The 17,069-nt window shown below is 38.4% G+C and overlaps 1 long non-coding RNA gene across 1 annotated transcript in view; it reads right to left on the bottom strand.

Annotated features, from left to right (window-relative positions):
- Positions 1–17,069, bottom strand: part of LOC128094149 (uncharacterized) — a 177,146-nt gene that overhangs the window by 56,332 nt on the left and 103,745 nt on the right. The window contains exons 6-7 of the long non-coding RNA XR_008212842.1: positions 9,063–9,167; positions 6,581–6,680 (exon numbers count right to left, since the gene is read on the bottom strand). This is a non-coding gene — a long non-coding RNA (uncharacterized LOC128094149). The remainder of the gene's footprint in view (positions 1–6,580; positions 6,681–9,062; positions 9,168–17,069) is intronic.

The raw sequence follows: 17,069 nt of genomic DNA, 5'->3' as shown, positions 1-17,069 counted from the left end.
ATAAGAACTAAATTTATTCTCCCACTTTTAGAAAGGTAAATAAACAGATAAATTGTATATATCTTCAGACATTGGATAAAAAGTTCACCAGGACCTCAGTCCCTGAGCACAGGAAACCAGGTAGGTAAACCATACGGCAATACCATTTAAGATGAGTAGAGAGTATATCACAGCCTAAATCACAGGAGCCTGGGTACTAAACAGCTCTACATCCTCCCTGGTTGAGCAGACATTAAGGAGTTCAGCACTCAAGAGACCAAGGTGAAAAGAATGGGCATCCCAGAGAAGCAGAGTTTCAGAAAGAACCCTGGCAATTTGCAGGCAGAACAGTTCAGGGTGCATTAAGCAGAACACTGAGATAAGTATCACTTTAGGTGGGGGCAAAGTGCTAAATTAAGAGGAGAGAAAAATCTGCTAAGTCATCTAGAGCTTTTCTGTCTTCAGGAAGGGAGAATATTAAATTAAAGGCTACAGCTTAAGAAAATTCCTGAGCCGGGCAGTGGTGGCGCACGCCTTTAATCCCAGCACTCGGGAGGCAGAGCCAGGCGGATCTCTGTGAGTTCGAGGCCAGCCTGGACTACCAAGTGAGTTCCAGGAAAGGCGCAAAGCTACACAGAGAAACCCTGTCTCGAAAAACCAAAAAAAAAAAAAAAGAAAGAAAATTCCTGGACTGAATCTACCAGGTTGAACTCAATCCCCAGGGGAGTCTTTGCCCTGGAGGAGATGGGAATGTGGGGTGGGCTGGGGGGAAGGTGGAGGGGGGCTGGGAGGGGGGGGAGAACAAGGGAATCCGTGACTGATATGTAAAATTAAATTAAATTGTAAAATAAAAAAAGAAAATTCCATAATTTTGGTTATTAAGACATCTACTAATTAGTAAGAATAAATTTAGCAGGTAGACAGAGGAAGACCGACCAATGGGGTGAAAGTAATATGGAGTATGCTGGATCCATGCAACTGTCATCAAACACCACTCGAATGTGATAATTACTTTGGTTCGTAATTGCATATCAAATTAACAACGCCAAGTGAAAATATTTGGGAGAGACAAGGAAGATAAATATGGGGAAATATCCACATTGTTCACCAGCAAGTAAAAAAACTATTATTTGGTTCTTTATTTCCAACAGACAAAACTAACAGATATCTTTAAGAACTGGACTGATGGGTTTTCAGGACACTGCACGATAAAAGCAAACATACAGAAATCAAATGACACTAAAAACATTAGCATACAACTTGGTGAAAGTTAAAACTTAGCTGTTGCAATCAATAAAATCAAATGAGGATTTTTAATTTTGCTAAAGAAAAAATATATTAACTTTCCCCAAAAAAGATGGAAAATCAAATTATACTTAAAAATTTTATCTTAAAGCAGTCATTGCCCAAGAGCATGAAATTCTTTTTTCAGATTTCTCTGCAGAGATCTCATGAAACAGTTCTGTTTGGCTCTTTCTTGCCCAAAGGCAGAGAAAATGATTGAATGACTTTCCAAAGTTTCTTCCATCTGTGACTGAAACAAAATAGATGGACCACAAACAATTAAGATCAGACACAACAATACTGCTGAGATAGAGCGTCATAATTCCAAGAAAATAAATCAAAAGAGGAATTCGCTTTTAAAAGATTGATTATATTAGAGAAAATATCTATTACATGTAAGGAAAACAAGACATCCATCAGAGATAAACATTAAATGAATTACAACAGCTAAATAAAGAGCACAATAATAAATAATACTATGATGTTACATTCCAAATGTTTGCACACTGTGGAGAATGTTTACCAAGAAAAAGAAAAACAATTTTCCCTCAAACAAATTATCAACTGGTAAGCTCTGCAATAGAAATGCAATGAAGTGCACATCTCTAGTGTAGTCTGCATACTTGTTAACAGAGCAAGTTTTTAAATCCAGTTGTTTGATTGTGCAACTTCCCAAAGGTGAGAACAACAGGAGGAGAATCCTCATGTTGAAGACAGAACTCACTTAAAAATGCAGCAATGGGGAAGAAAGGAAGTATCTGAGGAAGAAACAGCTAGAGTCCTGAGTTAGCAAGAGTCAAGATCACAGCTGATGCCATTCATCCTCACAGGGCACATGAGTACAAGATCAGCATTGCCAGGCTGTCCCTTCAGGATAAGATTTTGTACATAAATCCCTGGGAACCATGGCAGTTCCAGACACTAAGAAATTATTCATATGTCATCTTGATTGACTAGATTAATGGACTTTCCCCTGAGAAATAAACTTTCTCACAATTGTACAATGATTTAATAGAACATATTTTGGTCTGAGTGTTGTTCCTATTAAATATAAGAAGTGGACATTGTTAAAATAATTTTGCTTGCACAAAAAAACACAAATTTTCCAGAAACCAAAAAGTTGCTTTCAAAACACAAGACATAAACAGTGGTGCTGATGCTTAAGTCCATGTCTCCCAAGTCAAACTCTCAGTGTCCTCAACAGCAATCTGAATTAATGAAATGTTTTATTCTGCACAATACACACATCCAGATGATACATGTGCTGTTGATATTGATTTGAAGCAATTGATGCAAGTCAACTGTGATAGATGTCATAAGCTATCTATGCCGTAAACTGGGAGATTCTGTGTAAAGAGAAGCATGTACTAGGCTTATATGTAGAAATCTGTTTTCAAATCAATAAAGTGGCAGAGTGTCATGTGCATGGCAATTAAAGAACTGAAGATCTAATCTAAAGGTTGACATATTGTTATTGATGTATCTTGAGTGAAGACAAATCTCCCCAGAGGTCAGTAAGGCTAATCCAAGGATAACTAACAGGTTTTCCCACAGTAAGTCAAAGAACATTATCTAAGAACAAGTCAAAGAATCCATTAGATAGGGAAACTGAGGCATAATGGTTAAGTGAAAAATCTCTGATCAAGTTAGGAAATAAATGGGGATAAGAACTGAATTCTACTGAGTGCTCATTTCAACAGTCTAAAATTAGAAATACATGAAATATCAAAACATATTGCATCTTTCTCTTATTAGCATGTGTGGTAGTTTGAATGTAATTGGCCCCCATAAGCTCCTAGGGAGTGTGGCTTTGTTGGAGTAGGTGTGGTCTTGTGTCACTGTGGGGGAGGGCTTTGAGGTTTCCTATACTCAAGATACCACCCAGCATCACAGTCTATTTTCTGTTGCCTTCTGATCAAGGTGTAGCCAGCCCCTTGTCTGCCTGCATGCTGCCATGCTCCCCAACATGATGACAGACTGAACCTCTGGAACTGTGAGCAAGCCACCTCAATTAGATGTTTTCCTTATAAGAATTGCTGTGGTCATAATGTCTCTCCACAGCAACAGAAACCCTAACTAAAACAGTATGCATTAACTGTACAAAATAATAGGTGTAATTATGAGTTTTAATATATGTATATTAAAATCCAGATTTTGCATATAAGAGAAAGCATTCAATATTTGTAAATTAATCCAGACACTGTGGAAACTACTATGGAGGTGCTCAATAAGAACAAAAACTGTAACTACACTTGATCCTGTTATCCCATTTCTGGAATCCTAACCACAGAAATCCAACCCAATGAAGATAGCAGCGTATTTATGTTTGCTGTGGTACTTTAACAACAGCCACTTCATAGAATCAGCCTAGGTGATCATCAGCAGGTGATGGAAAGAAGAAATATGACATAAATACACAGTTCAGTATAAGGCAGCTGCAAACAGGAATGAAATGAATTCATTTGTAGAAAAAATAGATGGAACTGGAGCCGGTCATGTTGAGGGAAATCAATAAGACTCAGAAAGACAATTTTAAAGATTATATATATGAGTATCTAACTGCAATTATGCATGTGCACCACAAGCTCCCTTCTGTAAGTAGAGGCCAATAAAAGCATATTAGAGCCCATGGAACCAGAGTTATGGACAGTTGTGAGCCACTGCATGAGAACCATGTGCTAGGAACCAACCCAGGTGCTCTGTAAAAGCAGAAAATACTTTTACCTGCTGAGCCATCTCTCCTCGCAACAAATATAAATTTTTAAAGAAGGCCCTCTGCCTTCCAAACAGTGTCCCATATATAAAGCAAGGCAGAATAGAAAGGACCATCTGAGGATTCTGAACTTCCTTATGAAATTTTCAAAGAAACAGCTCTGCTTGACCATGAGTTTGTCATGTCTAAAAAAAAAAAAAAAAATTACCAAGCTGTACCATCAAAGCTACCCTGAGTATAAATGCAGTTCAAACTCTCCTTTGGGTTACTTCCAGGTGTCCATGTAATTTAAGCATCAGCACACCAGTCTCCTGGCACTCTGTCATAGATATTTGAGTTTAAGAGATGTCTCCCACTGTGCCAGCATTTCATAGATGTTTGTGACTCTTCTCAGTGATAATCAACCGCACCATAAAAATGAATCACTAGACACAGTTTAATGAACTATGGTTTGCAATGCAAATGGAAATGATGGAGCCAACGTTTCTAGATTCCAAACTATCTATATTTCCTCTACATTCCTCAGAGTTAATTAGCTTCATAAAAGTTGTCTAAGATGGGTATAAGATGTGACTCCTTTATATTTATTGTGACTAAATATGAAAATTAATTTATCTTCAAATTAACACAGTACCAAGAACAAATATTGTTGGTAATAATGATGATTATGAAAAGAAAGCAGTTAGACCTAATATTAAGTATTAGAGAGGCTGGATAGAATATCTTAAACATTTTCTAGCTAAAAGGTTATATTAATTGCTCGGTGTTAGAAGGTATTTCATGCCTGTTGGGTTTTGCAATATGGTGACATGGACAGCATTCAAACATTTTCTAATGAGTTTTGAAAGGTATGAAAGAAAAATTTCTGGATGGGTGTAATCCTTTAGTTGCCTTTAATCCCAGAACTTGGGAGGCAGAGGTAGGTGAAGCTCAAGGCCAGCCTGGTCTACAGAGTGAGTTCCAGAACAGCCAGGGCTACACAGAGAAAGCCTGTCTTGAAAACAAACAAACAAAAAAATCTAGAAATTTATACTTTGTGTATCTGTACACATTATAAAATGTATGACATTTATCAACTAAAATGCCAGCCAAAGTCTGAAATATTAATAAATATAAAAAGCTTATTTATAATTTATTACGGATACAACCTTGGATATTTGCAAAGTTTTATAACCAGAAATCACAGATCTGAGTTTCAGAAATCTCTCCTCCTCTTTAGTTTACCCAAGGGTTCTATGAACTTTCCTCATAGTCATTACAAACAAATAACTACTCTTTTCCTCATTATTTCACTAAGTGGCTATTAGACTATAGCAATGTATGTGAAGATATAACATTCTCAAATGTTATCTTGCAAATAATTATCTCACAAGAAAGTAAAGTCCATTCTGTATTTTAAAGATGTCTCAGTATGACGGTCACCACATGAGAAAGAAGTCTGCTACCCAGCTATTCACACAGGTGACCCACAGGACCTCTGCCTCTCATGAAGCTAAACAAGCTACATCCTATTTAATTCATTTCATAGGGAAAAAAGCAAATTATATTTTGTGGAGAGCTATACACTGTCTACTCCAGAGGATGAAAATTCAGATTATCTGCTCTGACCTTTCCTTGTCTCTTTTTTTTTCTTTTTTTCTTTTTTTAATTTTATTTTACAGTACAATTCGGTTCTACATATCAACCACGGATTCCTTTTTTCTCCCCCCTCCCACCCCTCTCGCCTTCTCCCCAGCCCACCCCCCATTCCCACCTCCTCCAGGGCAAAGCCTCCCCCTCGGACTGAGATCAACCTGATAGACTCAGTCCAGGCAGGTCCAGTCCCCTCCTCCCAGGCCGAGCTAAGCGACCCTGCATAAGCCCCAGGTTTCAAACAGCCAACTCATGCAATGAGCACAGGATCCGGTCCTGTTGCCTGGGTGCCTCCCAAACAGATCAAGCCAATCAACTGTCTCACTCATTCAGAGGGCCTGATCCAGTCGGGGGCCCTCAGCCATTGGTTCATAGTTCATGTGTTTCCATTCGTTTGGCTATTTGTCCTCGTGCTTTGTCCAACCTTGGTTTCAACAATTCTCGCTCATATAAACCCTCCTCTTTCTCGCTAATTAGACTCCCAGAGCTCCACCTGGGGCCTAGCCATGGCTCTCTGCATCCAGTTCCCTCAGTGGTTGGATGGGGTTTCTAGCACGACAATTAGGGTGTTTGGCCATCCCATCACCAGAGTAGGTCAGAGGGTCAAGGGAAAGAGAGCTTGCGGGAGCGGTAGATCCCAGCTGGATCAAGAACAGAGAGGGAAAACAAGGAATAGGAGACCAAGGTAAATGAAGAGCACATGAGAATAGGAAGAAGCAAAGTGCTAGAGAGGCCCACAGAAATCCACAAAGATACCCCCACAATAGACAGCTGGCAATGGTCGAGAGACAGCCCGAATTGTCCTTGTCTCTTGATAGACATCTTGAAACTGCAAACCACTGGGAACAGACAGTGATGCAAGCTCATTCTTGGGCTGGGAGAGAGTACAGTTGATGAAATGCCTGCCCAACAAGTACACGGAGTTCATCGCCCAAGGCCCACGGGAAAGAAGGTGGGCATGACAGTACACACCTGTAATCCCAGTGCTGGAAGGCAGCTACACAGGAATCCTTGAAGCTTCCTGGCCCGGCAATCTTACTGAACTGGTGAGTTCCAGATGCAGTAAGAGACCCTGTATTAAAAAATAAGGTGAAAAGCTGTTGAAGAAGACACCTGACATCAACTTCTGGCTTCCACATTACACACACACACACACACACACACACACACACACACACACACACACACACACACACACACAGAGAGAGAGAGAGAGAGAGAGAGAGAGAGAGAGAGAGAGAGAAATTATTCTTGTCTCTAGACATAAAACTCTGTAGAGATTCAGTTGTCTTTCACTTTATGAAACATTAGTTTTTCTGTCATTTAAAAATCCATTTAAATAATCACATATATATGTATACAATCTTGATATATATATATATATGATATATATGTTCTTAAAACACTTTTTATTCTGATCCACATCTACCTAGATCTCTCACTACTTAAACAAATGCTTTAAAACACATTTAGGTTTTTTATCTGAATGTGTATAACACATTTACTCTTTTTAAAAAGTATCTTTAATGCATGGCAGTCACAGAAGTGTTTACTGAATCCATTTACATCCAGTCTGACTTTAAAGAGCTCAATCTACTAGTGTGCTGCTCATGTGAAAGTCTACCATGTAGAGTTACCAGTGCATCATATGTAGTACACATAAGTCAACATCTGATAACTGATTTATAGGCAGAGCAGATGTAAAACACCAACATAAATAATGAATTCTTCTCACTTAAATCACTTCCCTTATTATCAAAGCAGTCATCAGAACTGCAACTCTTCAATGTTCTTTCTTATATTAAACACACAAGCAACAGAGCCGTTAGTCTGGTGATTTGAGTTAATTTTCCCCTTCCCTAATGATTTAGATTTTTATCATTATTTCTATGAGCTGGTTGCATCAACGCTCCACAGATAACACCTGATCCTATTACTGTCATTCATGGACCTTGTGATCCTTTTCATTTGTTAGTCAGGTTTCAAAATGACAGTGTCTGTCTTATAGAAACAGACAGAAACACCAACAGGACCATCGATTTCTTTCTTGAAGTGGAAAATAAGAGTTATGTTACAAATTTTTTAGACCCTTACAGAGTGAGAAAAAAGTCAATGCTTGCCACAGATAATTTAGTAGAGAGCATCCGATATAAATCTTGCCAAAAAAAAATGAAGCTGCATTCTTGGAAGGCAGTGCAAATCATTGCTTACATAAGAAAGCTGTTGTGACCCTTAGAAAGGCATATTAATAATGTCCATGTCTTCCCTGAAACCACTGAAATACTAGTGAAGAAGGATGGATCCTACTGACCATGCTGTAAATGCAGCTGATACGAGAGGGACTTTATTGCTTCTAAATAATGGTGCCTCAGCATGGATGGTTGTTCCCACAGCCACAGGGAATTAAATCCATTGCTCTAAAAGTTCCCAGGAGAGCAAAGTGTGTCCGTATGAAGGTTCACAATTGGTGTAGGCAGCCCAACATTTTCAGCGGTAAGTAAATATATTTGAACATGCTTGCGTATTTATTTTAAACACAGAGAAGGTGGCTATGACAACTGGATGGGGATTCAAAATTCAAAATCAGATTTTACCTTCAGAGGTCACAGAATTGCCTTGCACATAAACAACCAAGTACAAAACACCATGCAGAGAATACTCGGAAAAACAAGACAGGCAGAAAAAAATATGATCTGAAAGTGAGAGATGACATTCAGCTGTGTGGGATTTGCAGGTTTTTGGTGGGCATGGAATTTAAGCTGGGCCATGAAGAATGAGTGTATGTTGGCAATGGAGAGGACAGGCTGAGCATTCCAAAACCAGGGCACAGCACGTGATGACAGATGGAAGGACATGTAGGCAGAAGAGAAATAATCTTTACATCTCTCAATGACTAATATGTATTTTAGTGAACAATGCGAAATATAAGTCTGGAAAGGTTAATAGGGGACAAATGGCATTAGACCATTTCCTATACTGCTCCTCATACTACACAGTACATCTACCTTTCCTTCACAGACTTCTCACAGATAAGGATCCAATACTGAGAACTGTATTGGGGAATATGAGCTTGTACACTTAAAATTGTGTGTCTGTGCATGCCTCCGTGTGTGTGTGTGTGTGTGTGTGTGTGTGTGTGTGTGTGTGTGTGTGTGTGTGTTTGTGTGTGTGTGTACATAGATCATGAAGGAATTACAAGAAGAGAGGAAGAGACCTTGAGGGAGGCCTAAAGAAGGGAGAATGGAATACACTTGAAAAGAAATCAGAATTGGAGGAATTTGTCAAGGGGACAGGAACCAGACAGAGAAGGGACAGTGGGAGGGGAGCAAATGAAACAAAAAGTATAATGGCATACATGTTTTAAAAAGTTGGAATGAAACATACTTCCTTGAATGTTCACCATAAAAATCAATTTAAATTTATGAAAACAAGAACCAGTAATAGTGACACATACCTCTAATCCTAGCAACAAGGCCAGGGCTGGTGAATCTCTGTGAGTTTGAGTCCAGCCTAATCTATATAAAGAGTTCCAGGGCAGCCAAGGCTACACAGAGAGATCCTGTATCAAAAATATATAAATAAGCAAATAATAAATAAATAAATGAAAATAGAAAAGACAAGTTGGGGCAGCAACTGGAAATAATAGAGGTTCAGTTTAATATTTCAGAAGAGCAATTATTTCCAAATATTTTTTAAAAAAACATGAAAGTTTTCATTTAAACCAAATAGTATGTTGAATACTAAAATTGTAGTGAGTAGCTGTTCCAGCTGTGACCTTGAAGTACTGCCCCAGTGAGGCAGTTGCTAACTGCCACACCTACCTAGGACCTGACCCTGGGGCATGGCCAGGACAGTAGCCCTTAAGACCCAAGATCCAGACATACCGGCACTCTTGGTTTCTTGTGATCCTGGATGCCCTTTTGGTTCCTCATGATCCTGAATGCTGGATGGCAGACTGAGTTAGAGTTCTCCAGAGAACCCCACTGGACTGCACCTCAGCTCTCCTGGATCCTATAACCAACCCCTTTACTGGCTGTAAGTTACCCCAAAATAAACCTCCTTTAAAATATGTGGAGTTGCCTTGATAAATCCCCACATTATAAAATCAAAATGGAGATGTTCTGGAATGAAAGCCTAGAGCTTCCCACCTTTTCAGCCAACTCACCAGGAAAGTCTCCAGCCTCTGGGGGCTGGGAGGGGAGGATGACCTATACATTTCCCACTATTGTCTAAAATGACGCTCTACTTTGAAGGAAAGCGTGTGCAATAGAGTTGCAGGAGATAAGAGATCTCACTAGGCCCCACTCCCTATATGTTCTATTGTCACTTCCCCAGGTAAGACTACTTCTCCTGCACTCTGTATTCTTTAGTTGTCTGTAGTCCTATGTGTAGAGGTCAAGACCTGTAGTCTTTCCCCATCAATTTTGCATGTATACCAAATGGTCAGCCCTGAAAACATACATGCAAGTAACATTATACAGCCTGAGCAGGCTATATTTAGGAATATGTATGAATATACATATGCATATGCTTGTAGTAACTATGAGTGAAAAAAGAAGCCATGAATTTAAATTTAAGCAAGGGGTCTATATGGGAGGTTTGGGAGCAAGGAAAGGGAAGAGTGAAATGATTTAATTACATTACAATCTCACAAAGCAAATAAATACATTTCTTAAAGGAAAAAATATTCTACCATCTCAACATCTCTAGTTGGGAGATGAAGCTTCTGCACATGAACCTTCAGGAAATACATTCAATGTTCAGCAGTTATCATCTGAGGTGCTGCTATCTAGCACAGTTCTTCTTGCTCTTCATCTTGGCAAATTTCATCACAACCCAAAAACCTCTCCTCAGATGATGTTATCTTAGAAATCATGGGTTACAGAGCCAGTCACATACCAACTTCAGCTTTACATTTACAAGTAATCCCAGGCATAAGAAAGAAAGTTCACGTAAATTACAAATTTAATTCTTTTTCTGAAATATTGAGTCTTAAATGGTGACTCTCTTCTAACTGTGGAATGGTTTCTACTCCTTTCTTCTGACTTTAGAGTTCAATTCTCTGGACCACCCTCAGTCAATCTCTATTCTTCAGCATCTGGCATGGAGCAGACACATTGATAACTTCCTACTTCCTGCTCAGTTCTAGAAAAACAAGCCATCTTAAGATGCTCATGAGTACTTACACTATGGTACAGACATTTTTGTTGAGCTTAACAGATCCTTCTAAGTTATGGTAACCTGTGGAAGATGCTTTCCTGCATCCTTCCTCAAATGCTCAGTCCGTTCTGATGCACTCCCTGCCTATACTTTAGTTTCCTTTTCTGCCAACATTGGTCCACACCAAGGATTTGTCATCATGCTATAAATGTATTGACTTTATAGAAGATGGAGGTTGTCATGGGAAACAAAGTTAATCATAAAGGCATAGATTTCTACAAGCATAGTAGCTCTTTTCTCTGTTCTCTTAAATGCATGTTTTTGATGCAATTTGAATATCAGTGTGCATTTTCCCAACACTTTTCTGTTAGTGGGGAACCTACCAGGTCAATCTATCTTCCTCTGTCCTCCTGGGAAATGCAGGGTGTGAATTTCCTTATGGTTTCTCTGGAGGGCTGGGTTTACAACATAAATGATCGAGTGACAAGGCTGTATGCCTTGGACTTTCTGACACAGACCTTAGATTTATAAAAATGCTCCAGATACAGTTTCTGAAAACTGGGGTAACTCTCAAATGTTAGCATTTAGGTATCCCTATCATAAGCTAAACAGTCTCATTGACAGAGAGCTCCCAATAATAAACCAAAAGGAAGAAAGACCTAAAGTGATAAAAATTTTAATTAAATATGTTATATCACCATTTCATTGCAAATTCTCAAAACTGAGAAGCTGAGTGCTGATGATATACTTTCATTATAGGCAAAGGAAAAATAATCACAAAAATAAGAGTTTTCATTGGTAAGCAATTTTACCAATATGACTGTCAAAAGCAAGAAAAAGAATACACACCATATGGCATGTAAGGCATCCAGAAGCCACAGAGATTGTCTTGAGTCATAATCACCTTATATTGTTGCCTCCATAATCACATGCCAACTGCACTTATTGGCTTCTCACTTCTTCCTGGTAGGTTTTGCTTCATTACCCAGGTAGCATCTACTTATTGGAGCTTAAAATAAAACAGATTTGTAAAAGAAAGCAAAAGTCAGAAAGATTCATTCTTCCTTTGCTAACTTTTCTGTAGAGATATGAACTAATAACACCTTTAACTGGACTGAGAAAATAGTCATTACCCACCACAGTTACACACTCGATTAGGCTCAGCAGGTCCTAGAGTCTTTGGGAGATTTGCCCAGCTTTCTTCTGGAGAATAGAATAATGGAAGCTAAAAGTGATATTTTTTATTCCGTTCATGCAGAGAAATGTTTCCTTTCTTTCTAAACCACAGGAACTTGAGAAATTGAAGAAAAACAAGAGAAGATCAAATGCTAACCTAGTTTATGTAGTGGTGAAAGGCAGTATATGAAAACCTCATATGAGAATCCTTACCTAGAGAAATAAATGTTAGCATTGTGACATGATTCGAATTGAAATTGGTAGAGAAAACATTTAAGCAGTGAGAAGGAAATCACAGACTCTAATGTTAACCAAAGCAGTCAGAACCTTCCTGATGTTTCACACTGAGGGGCCATCATCAGATATGAAATAATCCCAAATTCTATATGTATACTAGAGATTACAGCAAGATTTCATTCTAAGTCAGTTTCATATCCTATACACTGAATATGCTTAAGAACAAAAGAAATAAGTCACAATATTATATTAGAAGATGGTTATAGATCTTTAAGTCAATATTTTTATTTATCCTTAACAGGAAACCCTGGTGACTGAATACATTTTTAACCCTAATGTGTCAGCTTCTAAGAAGAAAGTAGACCTATATAAGACCCCTTGACCCCATGTGGTCTATGTTTCATAGTATTAAAAAGTATTTTATAAGCAACCAAAAGAAAGAATCAATTAATAATTCTATCCAGCGTTGATGTCAATGAATTATAACAATGACCAACATGACAAGATATTCTTAAAGATACAATACTGGCACTCATATTATGGCAGTAACCAAAATCTGTCTACTTGGACTAAAGGACCACTCAGTGTGGGAGAAATAATTCCTGGTGCTAGACATCTATTCAACTACCTGGGGCTAGTGAGGTTGTGGGTCTTAGAGGAGAACCTACTACTCTCTGTTTACTAGACCAGTATATTTCTAGCTACATTCTAAAACGTATCATTTTACCCAGAGATAAATATGACTTACTCCTTGTCAAAGAAACCATACTTTACAGATAACTGAGATGATCACAGGAAACCACAACAGGTCATAATGCATAGACCATCAGATTGTGTGAATCCCATACCCAATGGGCATATCCACAATATAACTATTATACCTAAGGGGCAGGAAACATCTCAGAAGAAGAAGGCAGAATGATTGAAAGAAACAGAGGAATAGGAAGTCTGCTGTGAGGTTGTGTTTCCTGGAAATGATAGAGAAGATTCATCCATAATACCTCAACAATAGGCTGCCTAAACAAGACCTGAACAATGATAATATCAACTGACATGCTAACACAGATAGGGGCAATCTCATGGGTTCCCAACCATAGACAAAGAACTACAAGCAACTAATGACTATTAAAAGAGGGAGAATTAGCCTCTCCCAGAGAAGAGACCCCTAATCCAAACAATGTGGTCAGCCCTGAAATCATATCTACACAAATCGCATCAGATTCAAAAGGTTGTATTTATGCATTTTCACACACACACACACACACACACACACACACACACACACACACACACACACTTACAACAATTATAGTAAAAAGAGGCCAATAATTTGAGAGGGAGAGAGGGGGAACATGGAGGGTTTGGAGAGAAGACCAGAAAGGGTAAAGAGATGTAATTATATTTGAAGTTTTAAAAAATTAACAAAAGTTTGGAAATTCAAAAGAGCTATATATGAAGTACAACAGGGTTATAGATATATTAAAGAGTAGAGAAAAGAAGAGAAAAAAAGTTATATGAAGACCCAAACAGTTTAGAAGTCTGTGGAAGAGAAATGATTCTATTCCTCATTGTTCCCATTATTACATATGTACCTATTTCCTAGCTTTGTTAAGCACTGTGCCACCTTCCTTCTCAAATAATCTCAATCTGGACAATGAAGTGACTAGTTACATAACTGTGGTCACAAAATAAAGACTGGTAGATAAAATTCATGGTGGATATGTGCTATTTAGTTAGTTAAAATTTCTTCTTCCTTGAAACTATCCTTCATTTTTTAAATTTACTTTTTTATTTTTTGGAATTTCATGGATAAGTATTGTATTTACAGCCCTCCATTCCCCCTTACAACTCCTCTCATTTGCCCACAAATCCCTCCGAAATTCTACCTGCAATTTTAATAGGCACTTTTTTACTTTTATCATTTCTTATGGAGCATATATTTCTTCCATATTTCTACTCTCTTCTCAAATAGTATAAAGATATTAATATATTTTGTACTTCTAATCCATTTTTGCTAAAGCTTTAAAATTGTCACTAATATAAAAAAATCAGCATAAGTTGTTAACATTTTCAAAGTCATAGTTGAGCTTTATCAGTCTCTCTGCTCATCACATTACCCTTATCCTTCCTTTTGGTGAGATTTATCTTCTTATCAATTTAATTTATCTTCCTAAGATATTGAGGTTTTGATGTTTGTAAGCATAAGAAAGTCTTCACTTCCACTACCTCTACTGATATAGTTTAACTGGATATAAAATTATAGGCTAAGAATTCATTTCCATCAGTGCTTGGAAATTATGAGTGCTCCCTTCCCAAATCAAATGCTTTCTTCCTTATCTAGAACGTGCACATTGTCTAATAGCTGTTTTTGTGAAGGGCTTAGTTACTTTTTCCATTGCGGTGATGAAATATCCCAACAGAAACAACATAGAGGAAGGAAGGAGCTTTTTGGCTCAGTTTGTTGGTACAGTTCATCATGTCGGGGAAGTCCTGGCAGCTGGAGCTGAGGCACCTGGTCACAGAAAACAATGAACTTGAGCATGCTACCCTCTCTCTCCCATAGAATCACCTCAATTAAAGAGTCTTCTCATCTCACTTCACCTAATCCTTCTCCAGCACACCAGGAAGCTTGAATCCAGGATGATTCTAGAGCTCGTCAGACAGAAATCAGTAAGAGCCATCAAAAGAATCTTTCTTTCTTTCAGATACAATACTTCCTTATGTCTAACATTTTTAACATTTGCCACTGTGGCCACAAGTTGATGTATTGTGTTGATTTTACTTCAAATTTCATTCTTTGTTTATTGGATTTTTACATTTTTTATTTTATTTTTAACTATGTGTACAGGGGTGAGGGGATGGTAATGTGTACATGAGCAGAGTTTCTCCTGAAGGCCAGAAGCATTGGATGACCCTGGAGCTGGAGTTACAGCCTTTGTGTGCCTGTGGCTTCTGGAACTCAAACTTGAATCCTCTGTAGGAGTAGCATGGTTTGGGATATTTGTAGACTGTATGAAGATGTATTTGCTGTGATTGGTGTAGTAAAAAGCTGAATGTCCAATAGCTAGGCAGGAGGGATAGGTGGGATTTCTGGAGAGAGAAGGGAAGAGAAAGAGGAATCGAGGAGCTCAGGAGTCACCAGTCGCATGCAGAGGAAACAGGAGGTGCAAGATGCAAGAGAAGTAACGCCGTGTGATAGAACATAGATTAATAAGAATACAAGCTAATTTAAATTATAAGAGCTAGTGGGGCAAGACTAAGCTAAGGCTGAGCTTTCATAATTAATAAGCCCCTGTGTGATTATTTGGGGTTTGGTGGCCCAAAGGAAAGTCTGATTACAGTAGTAAGTAGAACCAGTTCTCTAGTGTGCCACCATCACCACCCTTTCATAGGTGCTTGGTTTGCTTTATCCCCAAGAGCTCGTGTCTCCCTTCCTCAAGCTTTAGCCTGTCCATCAGGCACATGGGAAACTGAGTTTCCATTCACCATTCTCCCTCTTTCTCTCTCCCTTCGCTTCCACTTTCTGTTGATCTTTCCAAGTCTAACAGTGTGATTACAGGTTCAAGACTGTCTTCTGGGGCCCCTTGTAAACAAGTCCTTGCAATGATAACTCTGGATTCCTACTGAAATGAGATGACAAAGATCTCAGGTCCCATATTCAAAGCCCTGCACCAATCATTTTCAACAATGGGCTATATGTGAAAGGAATGTTATTCAAGAAGACTGTTATGAAGTAAAACAGTTTAATACACTCACTGCTGGTTGTAAGGTTCATCTTCAACAGCATCCCCAATTTTCTTATTACTGCATTGTTCCAATGCATAGAGATTACACTATATGATATGTATACCAAGTGTTTCATCTTAAAACTTTAAAATGTGAGCTTTTAAGTTAAAATATTCAGCCATAAAAATGTTCACTAACAAGATAGCAATTTTAAAGAAAGCAGTGAAAACCTGCCAACTTTACGTCAATGAAATAGTAACGATGATAACCAGGAAAGTGGATTATCCCAATAAAACAGAAATCAATGGTAATGTCCTCAGACAAAGCATTAAATTTAGTACATTGTTGATTATTACAAAAGCTTCATATACAAGATTTATTTTAATAAGGAAGATATGATATTAGTATACCAAATCAATGCGATATTGTTTGAGGCATCTTCTGGAAATTATGGGGCATGCTTTTGTTGCTGAAGATTTTCTATTCTCTTCTTTCCCATAAGCTGATAGTGGTATCATTTTTAGCTATCCCAGTGTATCTATCACTCCTTCCTCAACACTAGATGTTTTCTCAATTCTTCTCCAAGACACTGTAGCAGCAAGACAGCTTCTGAAGGCTTTTGTCACTCAGACTCCCTTCTTTTACACACACACACACACACACACACACACACACACACACACACACACACACTCACGCACGCACCTATAACCCAGAACAGCTAGACACTCAATTTCTTGTAGAATCAATCCTGATCTTTGTGGAATCAGCTGATGGATAAGTACTTCTTTCTGTGATGTAGATGGCAATTAACTATGTTTGATGATAACAGCTCAGGATCTCCCTCAGCAGTGGCCATTTGCTTGGCCCTCATTGTCTTTGCTCTCGTTCTTTCCTCTTCATTTGTTCCCGTCCTAACTTACTTCTATTTCTAGGATCATTTCCCAAATGAACCACCTGCCTTTAAGCTATTCACTCAGTCTTTGCTTTCAAGAAAAAAAAATATGTTAAGATAAAAATACTTTTCAAACACCCAAGAACTGGTGGCTGGAGAAATGACTCAAGGGTTAAAAGTGCTTTGCTGTTCTTGCCTAGGACCCGAGTCCAATTTTCAGCACCCACATCAGGAAGCTCAAAGTGCCTGTAACTCTAGCTCTGAGGG

This window comes from Peromyscus californicus, unplaced genomic scaffold, assembly GCF_007827085.1.
Source record: "Peromyscus californicus insignis strain IS unplaced genomic scaffold, ASM782708v3 Scaffold_4__1_contigs__length_199733344, whole genome shotgun sequence".
In the NCBI taxonomy this organism is placed as follows: Eukaryota; Metazoa; Chordata; class Mammalia; order Rodentia; family Cricetidae; genus Peromyscus; species Peromyscus californicus.
This window is presented reverse-complemented; position numbering and strand designations above follow the sequence as displayed.